The sequence below is a fragment of the Cebidichthys violaceus genome, unplaced genomic scaffold (assembly GCF_023349555.1).
Source record: "Cebidichthys violaceus isolate CVI_PGR_0920_01 unplaced genomic scaffold, fCebVio1.0.p SCAF_11, whole genome shotgun sequence".
NCBI classification, from domain to species: Eukaryota; Metazoa; Chordata; class Actinopteri; order Perciformes; family Stichaeidae; genus Cebidichthys; species Cebidichthys violaceus.
This window is the reverse complement of record NW_027176274.1, coordinates 12913334-12929691: the sequence shown is the minus strand read 5'-3', so window position 1 is coordinate 12929691 and position 16358 is coordinate 12913334. Positions and strand designations below refer to the sequence as shown.

Genomic DNA, 16358 nt, shown 5'->3' with positions numbered 1-16358 from the left:
AACAGAAAAGTGAAGAAACCCAGTATCACATACCAAATTCAGACTGTATTCTATTTAGGCTACATTTTTGTATGGCTACTTATTATGTCATTAACATTTTAGTAGTTTGGCTTCTTTTTGTTAAATTTTAAAAATATATTTTATTGAAAAAAGAATGAATGAAAAAGTAAGGTTTTCGTATTGGCAATAGTATTGAGAGATATCAAACAATACACATCCCTAGCAGAAAGGACCATTGCAAATAAAATCTTAATAATATTTATATATACTTGTTTTTCTCAAGAGAAATAGTCATCCACCAGGTGCGACAAGATGGGAACTCTGCTTTGGGACAGCCTGCCCAGCACGCGTTCCAGACGTCATTCAGCTCCAGTCGTGTCATACATGTGGGCCCTTAGAGGAACAACACACACTCGCTGTCAGGCAGAGCAGCCTGCTAAATGCACACTGAAATGTGGCGAAAAGCTCCCTTAACTTCCTTTGTAATCATGTCACCTTTGAGGATTGTCATGGAAACTAACAATCAAAATAAAAGAGATGAACTCCCAAGATTCCCTAAAGCAAAACAAAAAAGAGGAAAACTTCTACAATTTCAGTTTAAGAGTCAACAGCTGGAAGATAGAAGAAGGTGAGGGGAGGACAGAGAGGCAACATCTGTAGCATCTTCCAGTCGGTAGATTGCTACAAATGGAGCACTGGAAGACTGATAGCTCATTATTGCTGCTGGCCAGAGGGAGAAAGAAAGGGACATGATGGAATCATGAGCAAGGGGGAGTACAGTGACAGACAAATGAAGCAAATTAGAATCAGAAAAAAGGCAGTGCGAGACAAAGGAGAGCTATAAGAATCAATAACTTATGAGCCAGTTTCTCTCTTCATGAATGACTTAATATATCTGCCTATAAATATGTTTCTCTCTCTAAATCACCTCCGCTCAACTCATCAACCCCACAGACCGGAGGAGAGTCTCTCTCGCTCTCTCTCTGTGCTCTTTGTCTGCTCTTTACGACCCTCTCCCCTAGCTCACAGTTTCGAGCAACTGGCACAACGGACAACATGGGGACATAAAGGATGGCTGCGAGCTTCGGCGAGAGACAATCAATAACCGGACAAACAAAAGCGCAGCCCAGTCCCGCGTGGTGAGAAGCTCCCAACTACAGCGCCACTCGGCACAGAGGCGCTGTCCTCCTGCCTTGTTCTGTTCTCCGCTGACTAAGAGTGAAAGCCGTGAGCGCTGCCTGACGCGCACTGTATTAGTGACTCACAGCGAGCCAACAGACGCACGCACAGTTGGGTCCAACTCCCAACCCACATCACCATTCCGCTTATGTTATCATGCCATGCTCACAGCTGCTCAAATTCAAGTACCAATGCTCCCTTAAATACCTGCTGTGTCTGTGAGCAAGTGTGCACAAACACGCCGCACAATTATACTTAACCAGCTGTTTGTTCTTTTCTTGGCAGAGCCTCAGATTCTTGCAGAAGCAACAATATAGAGTGATGCAAAAGGGTAGTAAGAGAAAGTCTGCAAAACGATCAGTGTAATAATAATTAGGTTTTAGTGCAGTGATCTGAAGAAAACAACTTTAAAGAAAAAATGATCAAAATGATTTTGATCAATATGGAAATCATGATTATTCATACGTTTTAGAGACAAAATATCACAGATTATAAATAACAGAGCACTGTTTTCACTTCCATGCTGTGCTACATTCCTGCTAATATATAGAGTACAAATATTTGCATCAAAATAACTCAAAATCGGGGCAGTTCTTCAGCTGAATTCAGTGCATTTGTCTTGCCCATCTGCTCTCGGCAAAACGAGCAACATACAGTTTATCACTGTACCCTGGACTGCAGCCGCAACATTCAGGAGACTGCAGTGGCATGGCAGCTCCCCAAAAGTGGAGCCAAAACGACTCGATCGCCCCCCGCTGGCTGGCTGTTAGTTTGGGAAGCACTTGATTTGATATGCAGCAGAGTTTCCTATGAGCAGTACGTGCATTTTAAACCTCGATGTCGCAGTTGTGATAAGCCCAAATCTGGATGCTGATTAATATTCAATTTGTTGTTGAACCCTGCTTTATAGCACCAACAGTGCAAATTGTGACTACTTTGAAATAGGACATTCTACATGAAATGAAATGTTGACATGTATGCAGACATTCAACAATTATTGACTGTGGATCTAGACAGTGGATTAGACAAGGTTGCTTTGTTTCCTCAGGCAAAAATGGTGTAGTATGTAGTTTAACTTGCTGAAGTTAAACTACAAACAAAGATCTTCGTATCTCATTGTAATCCCCACAATTTGCAAGTTCTCCCATCTGGTTTAAAGGAGAAATTAAAGAAACAGATCTCAAGGCAAACAGGGAGAGTATAAAGACATTTGGTCACATTGTGGTCAACAATAGTTTCATTTAACTTTTAAGTTCAGTTTTATTTAGCCATTCTGCAGCCTATTGGAAATTATAAACCATTGCAAAGCCCACACAAAGAGTGGAAACACTTCGTTAAAAGTAAAAGTGACAGTGAGAGAAATTTCAACTGAGGAGAGCAGCATCAAGCCCATAAAATATTAAAAAGTGACAGATTCGTTTGAGGCACGAGGACTAGACAACAGCACAGAGTCATTTATCATTCCTTATAATTTAATGTTCCATGACTGCGTGATTTCTAAACTTTAGAAAACTGCTGTGCAGAAAGGGAAGAAAAGAGAGTCTGAAAAAAAATCTGTCAAAGAAGTTATTTTTCTACTTTAGTGCAGAACTGCATTTAAACATAGAAGTACGTTTTATCTCAATCTCTCACAATTCAGCAGAACAAATAGTACCGTACAATACATTTATATTACAATTACAATTCCCATCTCAAAGCTTGTGTATGACCAGTCAGCAACATGTATTGAGGCAACCTCCAGCCCAACGGCTCCTGTCATGTCCTGATTATAAAAGTACTGGAGGAGAATGAACCGTTTCGGTGTCGAGAACTACAGCCAACGAACAAAAATGGAGTGAAGACTGAAAGGTAATTAAACGGACCATGCAATTGCTACACTTGTAACGTCCACATAAAGGACAGTGTATTCAAGCACTTTCTTTGTTTGTCTCTGCCATGCATGCTGCTGTACTTGTCACCCCCCAATTGTTACTGCTGCCACAGTCTGGTGAGGACAAAGGCTTTGTTGTTCCAGGAGCATAGGACAGTCTCCACTACGTGGACACAAAGGTTCAGATGGACATAAAGCACACACACATGCCAAATATAGGGCTGGGCGAGAATTGGATATGATGTGTGTGTGTGTGTGTGTGTGTGTGTGTGTGTGTGTGTGTGTGTGTGTGTGTGTGTGTGTGTGTGTGTGTGTGTGTGTGTGTGTGTGTGTGTGACAGAGAGTCAGTTAATCTGAGGGCTGTTCATGTCACTGAGTTCATATGACACAAGGCCATGCCACAGCAATCATGATGCACCACAAAAACCTGTTACTTTACCCATCTGGTTTCCTTTCAACAAGTACATACAGTAAAATGAAAGTTATAATAAAGTCTCTGTTTAACTCATAAGGTAGACCTACGTGCCAAAACCCTCCACACAGTCTGTGTATGTGGGCATGTAACGGTCCAGTCACCATATCGGACCGCAGCATTGCCAACCAGCTGACACCACATGGAGGACTGCACACACACACGCGCGCACTCACACTCACAAAAACATGCACACACACACACACACACACACACACACACACACACACACACACACACACACACACACAAGCGGACTTTATCGTGTAAACACAACTCGTCATGGCGCTCATCAACCTCGTTGAAACGCCTCCTCCACCTCTCCAGGAGTCGTGAACAGTGAACGAGAGGCGCAGAGTGAACTGAAAAGATGAAGAGCAAAACTCGACCCGCATAAGAAAGGCTGTTGTATCAGAGGCTCAGAGTGGAGTGGCTTTGATACGACTTCAGATTATTTACTTTCAACACTGGAAAAACCTCCCAAAAAAACCTATGTTGAGTGGAGTAGCGTTGTGCTACGGGGCAGTTCTGTTCTCAGAGCGGAGACGAGCAGATACACTGCTGACCCACTTGTGCCCCCAACCGTGCCATCCAAAAAGCTGAGAGACTTACAGCCTTTCACTCAGCTCGCTGACTTAAAAGACATGCCAGCATTGCTTTGTATTGTCTGTACTGGAGCCCTTTAATGTTCTCCTCACAATACATAAAACAAGCCAACTAGTTTGCATGATGTGTACGGCATGTATAAAAGGACTATGCACACACACAAAAAAACAGCGACCCACGCCTACGGGGCAGTTTCCTACACCTGCCAGGGACATTTTCCCACAGGTTCAAATGAATCGGTCTGAAATAGCCTCATGTATATTCAGCCCCTCCCTGTTCATAAAGGATGACCTGAGCCTAGCCTGTGCTGAAGCCGGACACAATGACTTCCAGCGTCTCACTCCTTCTCAAAGACGCCTTCACAGCATCAACTGCTCCCCTAAACAATGTGGGCTTAGGTTTAAAGCTAACTAAGTTACTAGACTATCTCTCCCCCTTTCACATAGCAACAATAACATTTACAATAACTAAACTTTCTGCCTTAATGCCAACATTTATCAGCCTCACATGCATCGTAATGGCTTTGAATGATCCAAATGTATCTATTCGCACATTCTTCCTTGAACCAAACAGACAACATTGTTCAACTATACCTGTCACAGAAGACCGTGACACTAGATCGCCTGCAGTATAGTGTCCTTGGTGCTTGAATGCTCTGTTCAACAACAGCATGGCCTTGATGTTAGCCATTAACCACTGAAACAATGTCAAACCAACCACCATCCCAAATACACCTCATTCCAAAAGATCTGCAGATTGTAGTAATGGATTACGTTGTCCAAATCTAGCCTAAATTTTTGAGCCCTTGATCCCCCGTGTAATCTGCTCCCCCAATCCTGGATGCTGGCCTAAGTGAAGAGATACTGAGCTAAGCGTTCTGATTGGCTTTGCTGTGACCTCTAGCACCCACCTTTCAACTCTGGCCGTTTGTCCCACAGGGGTCACCGCAGGTCAACTTTGTAATTAATCACACAGCCAGATGAACAGTCCGGGCTCTGCCCATGAACTCGCAGCAGGGTGGTGCCAGCCAACGTCAGACCGCCTTTTAAAATCAGAGGAGCCAGATTGACGCTCCAATGTCAGGAAAGGCAGCTTCCCCGCTGAAGTGTTCTTCAGCGAGACTTTAGCAGCTCTAAGGTGCTGTTCAACGACTGATCATGTGCTCTGATCTGTGGAGGGGGACATCAGCACTCCAAGTTGCTAGACAACAACGGCGCAATAAGAAGCATTTCTCTCTATCACACACACACACACACACACACACACACACACACACACACACACACACACACACACACACACACACACACACACACACACACACACACACACACACACACACACAATCATGTGCAGCTCTGAAGTGTGACAACCTATTACACAGATACTAATTCTCTCACCATGGCGCATTGAAATCATTCTTGCGCAATCAGCTGTTCGTTCCCAGCGAGAAACACACATTCTTCCACACTAGGCAGCTCATGGTGTATATGTATGTGTGTGTATATAAATATATATACATATATACACCAACAACAACTGCACATCTGCCTTTCCTTTCATTCCCTGTGGAATGCCGGGAGCACCACATGTCATCCACGCACATTCAACACACTCACACGTCTTCCCTAAGTCCGCCTCACATGGGGTCAAGACAGTTTGAGTGAAAAGAATCACACCTACATTCGTCATCATCCTCAAAATCTGCCTTCCCTCTGATGAGAAAAGGGAAAAAGGGAAAAAGAGAAAAAGCGGAGCCTTACCGGTGAGAGCTCGTCCACAGGAGACACCAGGGTACGGAGGAGAGAGAAATGTGTCTGCCCAACGAAAACCCAGCGAGAGCCACCTCCCCGCGCGCCGCCACCAAATCAATTTCACACTCTCTCACCTCCCCGCCACTGTGATGTCATTCATTCATCCGTTTCCCCCGTAGCCATGGCAACTCTGCCGTTTGGAGCGGCTAATTCTTTTACATCTGTCTCTCTCTCTCTCGCTCTCTCTTTCTGTCGACGTCCCTCCCCCTCTCCAGACCCCAGTGAACCCAGCCCACTTGCTCCATCTGAGGGGGTACAGTTACACCCCCATCTTCATGAGCACTCCATTCTCTACCATCACAATGCTGGTGTAAAAAAAAAAAAAAAAAACGAGGAGGAGGGTACAAAACACAGAAAGAGGCGGGGCCTGGATTCACCTCATGTAGCGAACACGCCCTGAAGAGTTTGTGGTGAGACGGGTGTGCATTTGTCAAGGCTGCCCACAGAGACAGAGCAGGCAGACAATGAGGACTGGACGACAAGGGAGACACTACGGAGCCTGAATAGGTGCGCCTGGAAATCTCTTGTTGAGACGCGAGCCAGCTGTTTCATTTGCACACAGACACGCAGGAAAACAACACAATGCTGACGCAGAGATGTGTACGTCTGTAACTCCCAGACACACATAAGCGCAAACACTCGGCCAAGCAGTGTAGTGTGAGGTGATGAATAGTTAATGACCAGGCGCCATAATTACTATGGTGCCTCTCGGCTAATACTCCCCATTTTGACCTTGGAAAAGGGGGAGGAAGATGTGGACACCGAGAGACAAACCAAACAGACACACACTTACACACTCCATAACCAGCCAGCCCTCTCTTCACAACCTCCAACGGCATCAGACGTTCATCGCCGCCTCACTTAAACCATTTCCCCCTGGCCCTCCCCCCAAACGCCATCCTGCTGTTTTCCTATTTCAGATCTCCCATCTGCCTACTTTCATCTTCACCTGCAGGACTGAGGGAGATCAAAAACAGGAACAGGAAGACGCATGAGGGCAACAACTTCATAACATCCACTTTTCAGACAGTCACTGAGGAGACTATGGTTCTGGAGTGGGATAAAGGACGCAGAGGTTATGAAAGTAATCACAAAATTACCAAATAAATCAAGAAGCCTTAAGAAAGAGAGAAAGAGAGAGAGTGAGAGAGTGAGAGAGAGAGAAAGAGAGGGAGAGAGAGGGGTTCCTCTGAAAAAGACGGGGATCTCCTCTCTGTCACATCTCTTCACAGATCATCTGCTTTTTAATTAGCTTCTCGTGCATTCCTCCTGGAACATCTCTCCATCTGTCTGCATCAATCTCACGCTCGTCATTCTCAATCCCTCTGTTGCTTCTCACACATTTCACAGTGTTTTTTACCCAACCAGCCTCTCAGCCTTATTTCCATGTATATTAAGATATAGTTAACTTCAGTTGTTGACAGATGTATTCTGACATCATAAACTAATGGAAAATTAAAGTTTGGATTTGGAAGAATTTGATCCCACACTTTTCTATGTTCGTGCTCAGTGCACCGCGAGACTATGATGAACGCACACACAGGCTCATTCTATTAATTTACTGAATGAATAGTCTAATGCGTTACATAACTGGCCAGACTAGACATCCACACAATTAGAGGCCAAATGTGACTGTGTGCGACTGCTAATACTCAACATAAAGAAGTCTTGTATTGTTTTGTAATCTATAAAGAACTGCCCTGGTGCAAACACCAACATTAATGCTGAGAGTCAGACTGGTGACGCTTCATTCACAGACACGCATACAAAGAACTAGGTAGTCTCTGGCCTCTCATGAAGCTCTAACTGTAGACCTATTCACTCCGAATAACCGCCTTAACCTTGACTTAACAACACTTTCTTACACTAATCTACTCATCAGCCCTGTGTTACAGTGGGGTGTGTGTAAGATTGTGGCTCTAGTTGAGCTTCAACCTCATCTACTCTGGAATAGGGTCAATTGGCAGATGTGCATTGAGAAGCATGAACGGAGAAGGAAGACGGAGACAGTGCAAGAACACAAAGAGAGGTGGGGGAGGTGGGGAGGTGGGGAGGAGTGTGGATCAGATCTCTGAATTGAGGTGCGTCAGGAGAATGAAATTACCAGACTAGTGGTTTCAAATCACACACACTCACACACACACACACACACACACACACACACACACACACACACACACACACACACACACACACACACACACACACACACACACACACACACACACACACACACCTGAGGAGGGAACCTGTAATCCACAGCCAAAGCAATTCCCTCCACAGTACAGTCTGAGATGTTGCTTTACGGAGACGTTACACCTCTCTTCAGGACCCTTATCTGCTCTCACAGAAATGAGCAGAGAATATGAAATATACTGAGACATTTCTTTATCCTTCCTCTTCACATCACCCTTCACCGAGATTCCTCTCCTTTTTCCATCATGTTCCACCGTCAATCCAGCTATGCTGTGTGTTAATAATACAAATAATACATTTTATTTATGAAGCGCTTTTCAGAGTACTCAAAGACACTATACATTAAAATCATCATGTATAAAAGCTATACACTGGTTTTTACTCTATATTTGCTATCTTGCCTCACTCTTTCATGCACACATCCTCCAACTCTCTCATCCCCCGAGATGTAGACAACGGTCTGACAGGGATCCGTAGATTAGTATGCTTGTAGGTGGGAGTGTATCATAGCATTGTAAGTAGGGGGGCATCATGCCCCATTAAGTATTGACCTAATTTGATTTGGCTTGAACGTGAGCGATGACATGCTTGAAATCGAGCACACACACACACATATCACAGCCAAACGTTATCTTTCATCTCAGCATAAACTCCCCCCATGGCTTCTTGGCTAGATCAAAGCTGTGACTTTTTAAAGGGAATGCTTAACCAGATCTGTTCACATCATTTGCATGGCTCTGCAGCTGGGCTCATACTCGGCCCTCTAATATACGCCATCTAGCTGCAGGCACGAGAACCAGGGAGGTGGACAGGTTTGTGTGTTGTGACGGTAACAGTAAAGCGGTTACATTTAAAAAGCACCCGGCCTCGTACACCTTCAGGGAGGGGAGGCAACGAGCGGCTTTCGTGATCTACTTTCTTCCCTCCCGTCTCTTTCTGAGAGAGACCTTTGCCATCTCCCCGTCACACAATCTATTCGTTTCAACTTCCACTTCCCACGCTCGCAATTACCTTCACAGCATTTAAGTAGCTACGGAGTGCTCGTTTTGTCTCTCCGCGAGCACAAATTCCAGCACGGTTTGCTCTACTTCAATCTTCACAGGAAATACAGCTGTCCCATTCCAGTTCAACCACAAACACAGGTGGGAAGCCATACATGTTCACACACACACACACACACACACACACACACACACACACACACACACACACACACACACACACACACACACACACACACACAAGTCCTGGCAAGCCCAGACATTGACCCTGACATTGATGCTTCTTATTGACAGGGTTTCCAATAATAGCCCTGGAAGGGAAACAAAGTCTGCAATGGCCGCCAGTCACATGCCAGCGGCAGCAGGCCTGCATTAATAGGAGGAAGTGTTCTATAGAAAGATAAGGGCCACATGGGGAGCAGCCTCCCTCTCCTCTGACAAGGACTACCGTCATATAGGGCTTGGTCAACCGGTGCAGCTCTTTAGTGTTGGATCCATGCAGACTGCTCTGCTTTGATGACATCGTTTCATCTGAGAATCTCAGACCAAAAGGTTTGGATTTTATCTTGGACTGCTGGAAGAGTTCCACGCCCAAATAACATGTTGCTGCTGCTGCTGCCAGCAGTGCGTCCCACCACCTGTCTCTAGCTTTAGCTGCTGTTTGAGGCTGCCAACTGCCCAGTCACATGGGCCTCACTTATAAGAATAGTCAGGGATTTCGTCTTCAGCTCAGAAGAAAACAAATGCCAATTATACATTAGGCCTTCTGTTTATTTTACTTCTTTGTATTACATTAACAGGAATTTGACTCAATCTAGATTATCTACGGCGGATTTCCAGCACATGATCAATTTGAAACTCTTTAAGAAAATGAAAAAGTGTCTTAAATTGATCAACAGAAGATTAACTCAAGACTGCTTTAATTTAATTATTTAAAATTTTCATTTTCTACATGGTCTCTTAGAGGGGGAATTCCACTGATTTTACATGTGTGTTTACAAGTCTTGGGAAGTACCACTGCATGTGTGAAACAGATACTTGTATACAGACTTTTTAAGACTCCAGAGTTTTGACAAGGTTGTGTGTAATAAAAAATACTTTTTGTTTCTGCATGGATTTTTAAACTGTCCATTGTTAGTCTGACAAATTACAAGAGTGCTATGCTAATTCGGTGGAGTACTGCTTTATACGTAAGGATTAGCTGATTATGTGCTGTAGACTAAACAATCCTTATTAAAATATTAAAGTTGATACAGTCCTAACTACAATGCCTTTTGCTTCAATTCAAATGCATGCCTCTTATAGATATCGCACATTTCCAGTCAAATATGACAGACGTCTTTCTCAAGTCATAGATCGCCAATTATAAATGGCACATTTGTGTGGATTACAATTTGCACTAATCAGATTTGAGGGTCAAACTAATCTAAGGCTTCCCCAGATGAACACTAACCCCGTTAATCCTCCTCCCTCCTCCCTCTGTCTGCCTCGTCAGCTGTCTGCCTTCTGACATCCGATGCATCTATCCACTCAGTGTTTGTATGCATGTGCTGTTCTACTAAAGGGAGGGAGGGAGGTAACCGACCAGTCCCATCTAAGAATAGATGAGCTGGTGGACACACCAAGTGTTGGCTTCAGACCATCAGGCCCACAGTGGGAGGAGTTCGCCGTTACAGCAGTTGGTAAATATCACAGGTATACAGGTGGTGGCTGTCATTTCTAGTTTTTCCCTCTTTGAATCGTATGCAGACGTGACTTTCACGACCTCGCCACACTTCCCCACAGAGAACAACTATTCCCCTCCTTAATCATGCATAAAAGGTGTCATTTAAATCTAGCCAAAGCCACGGGGCCTCAGCATTGCAACACAGCCGGTGGGCTGCTTTAAATATGTGAAAGCATGGGGGGGGGTGGCTGTATATTCCTTTAACACCTCTGGAGGTCTGACAGCAGCAGATCCATCAAAATGCTTTCTTGCTGGGGAAAGTCTTTGTACAGCCATCCCATCCTCCTCCTCCTCCTCCTCCTCCTCCTCCTCCTCCTCCTCCTCCTGGTCCCCTGCTCATCGTCATCACTCTCTTTAGCTCGTAAATCAGCCCATAATTATCAGGGAGTGGTGGTGACTAAAAGTCTTGAGACCATGTGGCTCAACAGCTGACCACAGCGCAGGGGACTGGGCTGCATCCCGACACAGACCAACAGGCTACAGCTTCAAGACATTAGCCTCTTGCCGGCTACACCCCGAAGACCAAGCGCAGCACGCTTTGACCGTGTTCCAAAGAAGAGAAATGTGAAAGACGAACAACAAGCCGGAAAAGGCAACTGCTGGAAAATGGCATTGTGAAACCATGTGGCTGAGATAATCTTTTCAGTTGAAAGAGAGAGTAATAACTTCATGCAACGCTGCTGTACACCGAGGCCCACAATCTGGCCGAGCAGGAGGACAGATGGGTGTAGGACACGCACACAAACACACATCTTGGTGAAAAGGGGGGCTGTGACTGAAATGGCTGGTCCTCCTTGTGCATCAGTTTAACGTTGTACACGGTGTTTAACAGTTACGGCTCTGCTTCCCAAGGGTTTAACCCCCCCCCCCCCCCCCAACAACTTCAACACACACGCTCACTCTCAGACACACACATACACACACACGGCCCTCAGCCGTCTGAATGAGCCCATCTGTGAGCTCCTGTGAAACAAAAGCAGAGTTTTGTGGGGTGACCCCAGGCGGAGTTATGTTCTCGTCCGTTACTCAGCGACGTTCCGTCACACCAAGCAGAAAATGTATGCCTCTTGTACTTTTTCTGTCTCTACCTCTCCTGCTTTTTCTTTGTCTCTCGACTGTCTCGCTCTCTCTCACAGTACCACTGGCAGACACTGCACACATCACACAGCCGCACGGCGTTCAGGCTAAAGCTGTGCTCTGAATCTGGAGCGATTCCCAACTGACATCCATTACCCTGGAGGCTTTTTGGAGGAGTGTGTGTGTGTGTGTGTGTGTGTGTGTGTGTGTGTGTGTGTGTGTGTGTGTGTGTGCAGTGATGAAGCCAACAGACCTGTTTTCCTTTTTCTGTTGTGCCAGCCGGCACACATGCAACATCTCAGGGCAAACAACAGCATGCAAGAGGGGGAAAAAAAGGCCAGTCCACAGACAGACGGTGGCCATTAAAGAATAAGAGATGTCCTTTCTCTTGGAAAATAAATCAGAATCAATGCAGACATTTCACTGTGTGTAAGATGTTTCTTCAGTCACAGAAATACATGTAAAGAATAAAGCACTAAAAAAACATGATGAGAACAAACTGCCATAGGTCAAACATTGCACTATCAGGCCCTGTGTGAAAGGTAAACAGAGAAACTTAAACACACATTCACACACAGCCAAACAACACCCAGCGTCAAACAGGAGACAGGTGGTACCGTACCTCACTGCAACATTTCCCCCGGAGTTCTTGATGCTTTCTTTCCAGCCAGGAAAATAACATCCAGAGACAATCTGATCTCAGCTGCAAAGATCTGAAACACTCAGAGAGAGAGAGAGAGAGAGAGAGAGAGAGAGAGAGAGAGAGAGAGAGAGAGAGAGAGAGAAATCAACTTCCAACTCTTTCAACACCATACCATAGGCTAGAATCCTCCACTGACATCCCATCAGAGAACAGGGGGGAGAGGGAGAGAAAGAGAGAGAGAGGGGAGTGTGCCAGTTTGGGTGATGAGGGGGGGAATTAGTTAAAAAGGGAGAGAGAGCATGAGTCAGTGAGAGAAACAGAGAGAGATTTAGGAGTTTGTCAGTGAGTAAGCGTGTGTGTTTGTGAGAGTGAGATGAGAGTTTAAATCTCTAATTACAACTGCTTATCACAAGCCTGTAAGCAGCTGGTGGGAATGAGTGACACAGGACTTCATACACACACACACACACACACTGCACTAGCTGCGTCTCGTGTGCATGCTGTGCGAGTGGGAGGAGAACCAAAACACCCAAATAATGGAGTGAAAGTGAAACCGCACAGTGAAGACAGGAAGACAACAAAAGCAGAGCAGTTGTGTCGAGCATGAGGATAGAACTCCTACCTACTTCATGCCTTCTCATCCCCTTAACTCCAAGCATGGGGAGAGTAGGCTACCAGAATTTGGTTTGGTTTTGTTACAGTAAATTAAAATAACTTGTTTAACTAACATTTGCCGTTGACACTTTTTACACCACATAATAAAGAGCATTAGCATGTCATGCACACATTTATTTACCTGCATCCACAAATGAGTTTGTTGTTTTGACGTCGTGCACCTAGCTGTCTGAAGGGGCACTGTGCGATGTCCTCCTCAATGTGCATCAGCTGCAACTTCTCCCACTGCGTTCCTCAAATTCAAAACGTTTGACAGCAGACATGTCTCACACGCCTCACTAAAGGTAAACGTTGCTCAGTGAAATGTGGGGGAAATCGCCGCTGTAGGACCCGCCCATGGATGTAGGATTCCACCACGAACGTTACCGTAATTAGCGGAGAGAGCCAGCGTGCACCTGTTGTGGGCGTGTCTCATGGTCAGGTCGTGCGTTAAAGCGGTAATTAATTAAAGGGACGTTTTAGTGGCATCTAGTGGTTTGTGGCAGGTTGCTACCTAATAAAGAAATTGATGAGGAGGATAGCGTGGTTCTATTGTCAGTCGGTCCACAAATTTGGTCCAGACTGATATATCTCAACTATTCGACGAATTGGCAGAAAATGTTGTACATAACCTATGCCATTCACATCAACAGCTGTTATTTGTGGTTAGTGCTAATTAGCACATGTTAGCATGTTTAAATCCGTGCTAAACTGAGATGGTGAACTTGTAAACAGTAAACATTATATGTGCTTAGCATCAGTATGTTGGCTCCTGTCCTGAAGTACTAGGCCTGTACACACCTTCGTAAACAATTCCCTCAAATTCAAGGACCCAACACAGAATAGTGTGAGACACGAAACGAGATCTATCATTGTTACAACACTGACAATTCAATATATCATAGTCATGATATACTAGCAGGCTTCATAGAAGCTCCCAGACAAAGATTTAAAAGAGACTTGAATATGTTGAACACTTCTTGATTGTGTCCTTGTCTATGTCTATTTTCAAAAATGTTGAAGACTTAAATTCCCCCCCCTCAAATTCATACACTCTCAGGGATTTCAAGGAACCATGGGAATCGTGAGTATACATCATCTTTCCAAAAACAGATTTCCACAATGTTTGTAATATTTTTTGTCATTGAAATACTGGAAATTATCCACATGTTTTGGTAACATTAACAAAAGAACAATGCATTATACATACAATGACAATGTATACGCAACACAAAAACAGACCTAGACAAATGTTGCTGGCTCTCAGTGTGCCTCTGCCAAAGCTCCATCTTGGAGCCATAAAGCAGAGTGTGGAAATCAGGAGATGGGGGGGGCAGAGTTGTGGCAAACCAAAAATCCTTCCCTCCTCTCCTCTCAATTTGATGATTTTCCTCTCCTCTGTGATCGGCTGATGTCCTTGAGAAAAAGACCAATGAATCGAGATGTGCTTGAATGGAGTCAACTTTTAAATCTGCTCTCAGTTTTCCTGCACACATACAGATTGCAAGCCTGCCACTTCATCCCAGCTTGATTCCAAGCAGAGGCAGAACCATATGAATTATAGATCAGCTTGTATTCCAAAAGATCCTATGTAGTCAGGGGAGAAGAAACTAAACCAGCTCCCACATTAACGCAGTTAAAAACAAATAAACCCACTCATTCTGCTGGGTTAGTCCTGTTTTTCGGATCAAAAACAATTAGTGTGTCTTCTCTTCTCAAGCTGAATCGATTCAAAAATCTACAGCATGCGACGGTCACAGAACATGGTGTTTAGACTTTGGCGGAACGGATGGCACAATCCAGTTTGTTGGTAAACCAAATCCTCACTTAAATGAGAAATCCACGCAGTGCTGCTGCCAGTTCAGCTGCAGGGCTCTGGATCAGCCTGATTACTTTGGTCCGACTGCAGCAGATCAAAGTAATCCCCAAATACTAGAGAAGAACATACACGGAACAACCGTGTAGTACACTGAAGAGCAGTGCGATGGTGGTAGTGCTGTACATGTTGTCAGTATTGAGGCAGTGAAGATGCATGTGTGTGTGTGTGTGTGTGTGTGTGTGTGTGTGTGTGTGTGTGTGTGTGTGTGTGTGCATGTGCAAATCTATATCTACTTGCAAAAGCTGCAGCGTGTGTTCATGTTGGCTTGCTGCAGAAACAGAGCATGCTGGGTTTTTATAATCAGGATTCAGGGAGTCAGACCTGTCCTAAAGCTCCCAAACAGGGAGAGGGGGGAGGAGGTGGGAGGTGGGAGAGCGGGGGGAGGAAAAGGACAGATGGGGACACGGAGCAGGTCCACGTTGAACGCAAGGGATGCAGCCGGAAAAATGGGACATTGATGGAGACGGGCTCTAAGGGACAGAGACTGATGATTCCACTGAATGTGTCCCTCTCTCCTACAAGCAAGTAAAAAAGAACCTGTGCTCATGAGAAATTGACTAATATGAAATAAATATGAGGTTATCCCGCCTACTGTACCTCCTGAGGGTACACACTCAGGATGTTTTTTTTAAAGATTGATCTGATTCTTTAAAAAAAGCAATCTTTACACTTGACAGAGTTTTTTTATTAGTGTGTCAACAACATTTTAGACATGTTCTTCTTAGCTCCAACTAAAAATAGATTAAATAATATGTTAAATATTCAAATGTGTTCGCTCTGTGACTCAATCACTGTAAATGTTAATATGTGTGATATGTCTGTCTGCTTTTTTTCTTTCTGCGTGTAATAATAAGAGCACTCGCATCACGTGTGTGTGAACTACACACAGTGCCAGCATGTGTACACACAGCAGGTCTCATTTCCTGATTCTCCGGTCAGATGCTGGTTTCTCCTTTGAGAGGCGAGCCCACAATGACATCAGCTTCCGCCAACACACCAGCCATCTCCATGGCACCGCACAAAGACATTTCTGGCCCAGAGGGAGGGGGAGCATCATGCTTGACACATTTATAGGAGAGGTCTGTGCACCCCTCTTCTCTTTTACTCTCCGACCCCTCCTCCTCCTTCTTCGTCTTCGTTCTCTCGCACTGTGTTTGTACAGCCGCCTGCTCTGTTTACTAGATCATCAAAGAGCTTCCCTGACTTCCATGGCCGTAGAGTCTGGCCTGCTCTCTTTTACT

The 16358-nt window shown here is 44.8% G+C and overlaps 1 protein-coding gene across 2 annotated transcripts in view; it reads right to left on the bottom strand.

Moving 5' to 3' along the window:
- The window catches only part of myo16 (myosin XVI), a 97545-nt gene extending 84895 nt beyond the window's left edge, over positions 1-12650 (bottom strand). The window contains exon 1 of one of the 2 annotated variants that reach the window (XM_068704915.1): positions 12564-12650. The gene's annotated coding sequence lies outside the window, so the exon portion shown is untranslated. Of the gene's footprint in view, positions 1-5890; positions 6258-12563 lie in introns of those variants that run through there. The other variant, XM_068704914.1, reaches the window with a different exon arrangement.
- Between the last annotated feature and the right edge of the window lie 3708 nt (positions 12651-16358).